The following is a 6,112-nucleotide window of genomic DNA, read 5'->3' on the forward strand; positions in this document are numbered from 1 at the left end:
GGCTCATGGCAAGTTTTGGTGGAGCACCTTCTCATGAGCAACACACATAAGTTTGCTGTCTACCAAACTTTTCTGTTAGAACCTAAGCAAGCCACTGAACACAGCATCAGTAGATGAATGTATGGAATACTAACTCCTACAAAGACCTTGGTCATTTCGTGTGTTTGATTTAGTTTGGATCGGTTGCCCAGTGGCATTAAGTGTTAGCAACTGATCCAAACTGAATTCCTTTATAATACTCTTGTCATTACGATATACTTTGCATAACTACTTTCCTATCCTTCTGTCTTTTCACTCCTTATTTTGTGATCTTGATCTCGAGAAGAAAGATAGGATTCATAGTTGAACCAGTTAAGATCATTGCTTGAGTGGTTTATTTTAAACCATGGAGCTACAGTTGGGAAGTATGTAGCTGTAGCCTTTTGATAAGAATGCATTAAATATAGCATCACACATGAGTACCACAAATGAGGTTAGTAGACTAGCTATGCAGTGGCCCACATTCAGTGTAATGTTTTAGTGTCATTTAGTGCCTCTTAAGTTCCTATTATCTGTTGGTCAGTTGCTGTAGTAGGAAATAATACTTTTTAAACAAATGACACTACTTTTGCTAGTGCTAGGACATTTGTAAAAGCCTAAGGGCTTCTTAAATATAACATTTTGGTCTATTTGGTCTAACCTTAAAAAGATTAGTAGTTTATAATAAAATATGTTTATTCCTGTCAAAACTAGAATGAACTGGGTTTTCTCCCAAGGACTAATGATTACACTTTGGATAGATGAATTGATATTTTCAGTGCATTCAAAAACTGATTCTTGTTACTGTCTAGAAAAGCCCCCATTACCATAGGAAAATGAACTCTTTGGAACTGGCCCGGTAAATATCTCCTTTCGTTATTGTTTTTGAGGCTAAAATTGATGGGCGCATCGTTTATGCATTTTAACTGGCCATCTTATTTATATTTCAGATTTGACAATCTAGGCTACTAAGTGATCTCATCCATTTTTTAAAAAAGCTAGTAGAGTCCAGTATTTTCTCAGCTAATCCCCAAGGAAGTTTCTGCTGCAGCGCAGCCCTTTCTCCAAAGTGTGTGGGATTCAAGGTGGGAAAGAGTATAGCTGGTAATGGTGCCTCGGTCATTCTGCTCAGGGACCCGCCTGTTCCTGCCTTCCTCTGTCCCTTCCACAGAGTATCTAAGAGGTTTAACTGTGAACTTCCTATTCTTGCCTAACTCTTGAGGATTTCCAAGCTTTGGTTGGGGGATGGAGCAGACAGGAAAATGGTTGTTCCTTGGTTTAAATTTTGTCATTGATTTACTAATAACTTTTAGCACTTGTTTGGAGCCTGTTAGATGTGGATGCTTGCTGGCTTTTTTAGTGCCTTACATACAATGCTAAAAACTAGGGATACTGAAAGGGAAATGGGTTGCAGCATTCTTGAATATATTCAAAAGGCATTTTTCACTTACATTTCTATCAAAAAGTGATGTGACTTGTAGCAGTTTTAACTTAGGTGGCAAGGGAAGATTTTTAAATTTTATTTATTTTTTTAAGGAAGGGGGCAATAAAGAACTGGAGTGCTGAAACATCTCACACAGCAAACGTTCTGCTAGTGGGTACTCTGAATCTCTGATATATGAAAGCCCAAATATATTTGATTTGAATCCATTCTAGAGTTATTTGATTGACTGCTCTACCACCTATGGAGTTTGTCTCATGTACTTAAAGTACACCTCTGTGCACCATCTTATTTCAGGTTTGTCTTGTGTCACTGACTACAAGACAAACCTTGTAAGCTCCTTGAGGGTAAGGATTGTCTACTGTAGTAATCCTTTTCTCCTCAGCGCCTAGCACAGTGCTTTGGCATCTTTGCTGCTTGGTTAATTGATCTAGTCAGGTCTTTCTTTGTTTTGGCTTAAACAACAGAAAATTACTTCTCACAGTTCTGGAGGCTAGAAATCCAAGATCAAGGTACAGATTTGGTTTCTTTTGAGGCCTCTCTCCTTGGCTTGTAGATGGCCGCCCTCTTTCTGTGTCCTCACGTGATTCAGGTCTTTTTTTTAAACCAAGTTTTTCTAGTTAACTATATTGAGTGTTTTCATCAGCTGTAACAGGTGAAATACAATTTGGTGTGAAAAAAGAAAGAGTTCCAGGTGTATGTTTTAGTATGCAAATACTTTTCTATTTTTATATTTACATGTCAATGACCTGCTGTCTGAATTGCTTATTATATTTGAAATTTAACTGTTGTATGACCTAAGTAAGACTGTTCAGAGATTTGAAAACCAAACTACAGGGATTTACACTAGTATTTTGAAACCCAAGGTAAAGATATTAGTGAGGTTTTTTTTACTTTTTAACTGAAACAGAATCTATCTTTTTAATTTAGGAAGTACCTTATGAATTGGAAACAACTTTTTTCTAAAATGATTATAATGGAACATAAAAATATTCTCCCAATATTACATCATTTGATTCAAACCACCACATAACTAACTACCTGGGTATTATAAGATTCACTTAATTCAAACATATATTCATTTAATGCATTTTGCAAGTATTCTTCTGGAATAGCATATGACAAGAAACTGTATTTTGCCCCCATTTCCTTGGGGACATATACCCAGGGGTACTAACTGATGGCTAAAAAAGTGGCATGCAATTTTGAGAGAGATTGTTGTTTCTCCATGTAGACAAGGAGAGATATTTGTAGAAGTGATGCAGCATTTTACCAGATTTATCACTGAACAATTTAGTCTAGCTGACTTGATTTATCTTTCTGTTGAATTTAACTAGTGGAATAACTTATCAGTATTGGATAGTTGTGTAAAAGTAGTGAATTACTCATTAGCTTGCTGGTAAAGATGGTGCTGTGACAGTTCAATTAAGGTTTCATTAGCAACTGTCTGCTGTATTTTATCTCAAAGTAAGAGTTCCAGTTTACCTGGTAATGTGATTGTGGGATAGCGTGAGATAACATTTGTTGCCACTGATAGAACGTTGTTTATGGGTTATCAAAGTATCATATATAATTTGACCTTCTTTGTGAGACATTACAGCCTCCAAACATCCACATGGACATTTTCATAATGTGAAAACAAAACACAAAGCAACCCACAAATAGTAACTTCAGTCATTTGGTGAGTAATATAAATCTACCTTTTTGTCTGCAGTTCACATTTGCCAGAGGAAAATGCTGTGGTTAAAGAGGTAACCACTTTGGAACAAAGAGTTTCAGGGGCTCATAATTTTGAGAGATAAAGGAAGTTGACCACATGAGAGTGGTTTGAGGATTGCTATGCCTAGACAGTTTTTGACATTGGCAACTTAACATATTAGAGATGGAATTAATGGCACATATTGCCACCTTGGTAAAAGTGAGTCTGGGAAAAGCTTTTTTTTTTTAAATAAAATTAGCATTTTGGTTTGTGATTTGCCTGATTAATTAAAAGATCAAAAAGCCTGGGATTCACTTGCTCTGTTGCCTTTGTGTACTCCAAGTAATGTCGGATGTCTTTGAATTTTATTATTCTAATAACTTCAGCAGGTTACTTTTATCTGTCTTTCAAAACTGTAGTAATAGTTACTTACTAGCTCTGTGATCTTGATAAATTATTTGACTTCTCTGTTCCTTATCTATAAAATGGGGATAATAATAGTATTTATCTCAGGATTGGTGTGAAGATTAAGTGAGGTAATTCTTGTAAACCAATGATTACACTGTCTAGCACGCAGTAAGCATCAATAAATGTTAGTTGTTTTTGTTGTAGTTATTGTTGGTAGAAAAATCAAGCTGTTGTGTTAATGTGCATGGAAGTGTCTTCAGAGATTGTCAGATTTATCAGGTGAAATCAGCATGTAGACTATTTTTGGAGGCATGACTCTAAATAACATAGCATGTCCCCTCAGTTGTACTGTATGCCAGGGAGATTTGAAAACGGTTGAATTTAAAGCCAAGGGGAAAATACTCTGTGCTGTCCTGTCAACTAATAAAAAACAAATAAAAATAATACACATTTGTATATAGTTTGTAGGTGTTTTAGTCAGATCATCTGCACTGTTTTAGAAAGTATTATGGCTTTATATACTGGGCGGGAATTATTTTTTTCATTTCAATGTAACAAGTGAAAGACATCCTTATTGTCGAAGTTCAGCTTTAGTAGAGATTCACTTTGCTTATGTTTGGATGAAAAAGTGTGAATTGCTGAAGATCCCAGTGAGGTGGGAAAAATATAGTGATTTAACAAAAAAATTATTCAGTATAAGCCCTTGTGCATGGTAGAGATGGTCTATCTTGCTCATCTTGTGAACATGAGAAGCATCTTTTTTTCTTATGTTTTCTCTGGTCCTCTTACTCCATATAACAAACTGTAATTTGGAAAAATGGAGAATGCTTTTGGGATGTGTTTGGGGAAAATTCTGGAGTAAGTTATATCAGAAAGAGTAGTATACTAAAGGGCATTTTGTTATTAACTGTGTTTTACAGGTTAAGAATCTATAGCATTGAGAAGTTTCTCCACTATCAGCCAAGATTAACAGCCACAGCTGGATTCTTTGGGGGCTCTGCTTTGTGAAAAGAGCTTTGAAGAAGCAGAGCCTGCACCATAAAAAGGAAACGGTTGCTCTTCTAGACATAACAAAGCATCCGTGTGAAACTAGAAATGTGGAAATCTGTATTGTTAATTTTAACTACAAACGAACTTACTTTTAGAAATTACAGGTTCATGATCATAAAGTAGATAAAGCAAAGAGTAGAGAATAAAAGTAACAATCTAATGATACTGCACCCACTTCTTAGTGGTTGAAACTCCATAGCCTGTAACATTGCAAGTCATTTTGTACTTAGACTCCTGAAAAGATTATCCAAATTATGTTCAAAAAACAAAACCACAGCACAAAAAATAAACTTGTTTTATTCTTGGGGAGAAATTTCATGTTATACTGTGAAATATTAATTTAGAAAAAAAGAGAATTTTTTTTTAAAAGGCATTTCAGAAACCTTGCCCTTTCAAACAAGCTGAAACAATATCCCTCAACATTAAATGCCATCTTTTTAGCTGTCAGTACCACTGGGCATGTGTCCTGAAAGAGAAATGGGGGCAGATGTAGTTCCCTTTCATTTGCTATACCAGAGCAAAAACTTTGTAAAATGCATAAGTGCATTAACTGAATATGTGTTTGAATTTAAATTCTGGGTTTTTACCTTCAAAGCACAGGCAGTTGTAGATACAAAAAGTCCTGTAATGGAGTACTGGAATGTTTCATTGTCTTCACAACTAGGAGTGTCAGAGTTTTCTCTGCCTTCTATATTGTAAAACTGAGTGGCTATTCTTGTGGTTTTTATTAGATTTATTGATGTCCAAGCAATTCAAGAATTAACTGTTCATATACTGTATGTTTCCTTAATATGCTTATTTGGTTTCTTTGGAGATTGTCAAGGCCAAAGAAACTTTTCATTTGTCGTCCAGCCAATAAATGGACAGAAGCTGTTAGAAGCTCTTTAATTATGCATCTGTTTGGGTTTTAGTTCTGAGTCCCTTTGTCTCTATGCTACTCCAGTGAATTATTTGTTGATTGGGTCATCTAATACAGGTCAACAATAACTAAAATAGCTTGTCAGTGTGATCCTGATGTTGCTTAGGGGTAACAGAGTCCCTGAGGCAACAGTTGTAACACTGTCAGTGAGCACATAACAAGTTATGATAGACATAGTCAGTAGTTGTAAGGTACCTAGTGCGGAAACAGAAAAAGCTGGTACTCTGACATTATGGAAAGATGACTTCTAAGTGAACACTACTGAGATTGAACTTTAACACTTAGTTGTAATGGTGTGAGTAGAAGGAGTATATACGGGAGTGTCTGCCACTGATAATGATTGGTGCTCTTTACCTAAACCCAGTTTTGAAATAATTTGGCTAATTGGGTCATATCTACTATGAGGCAGTGAAAGTTTTTTACACCTTTGGAACTCACTAGTCTATATATTTTTATTGTCACTTTGCTGTGGACCAGCACTTTCGCAGGCACCAAATGGGGATATTTAGTCTCATAAATAATTTTGTGAACCTCTATTAAGCTGCTGCTGCTGTTGTCTGTATTGTGCTTAGTACTG

The 6,112-nt window shown here is 35.7% G+C and overlaps 1 protein-coding gene across 7 annotated transcripts in view; it reads left to right on the top strand.

Moving 5' to 3' along the window:
• Positions 1-6,112, top strand: part of NLK (nemo like kinase) — a 152,638-nt gene that overhangs the window by 1,774 nt on the left and 144,752 nt on the right. The gene's annotated exons all lie outside the window — the stretch shown is intronic.

Source organism: Macaca mulatta, chromosome 16, assembly GCF_049350105.2.
Source record: "Macaca mulatta isolate MMU2019108-1 chromosome 16, T2T-MMU8v2.0, whole genome shotgun sequence".
NCBI lineage: Eukaryota > Metazoa > Chordata > Mammalia > Primates > Cercopithecidae > Macaca > Macaca mulatta.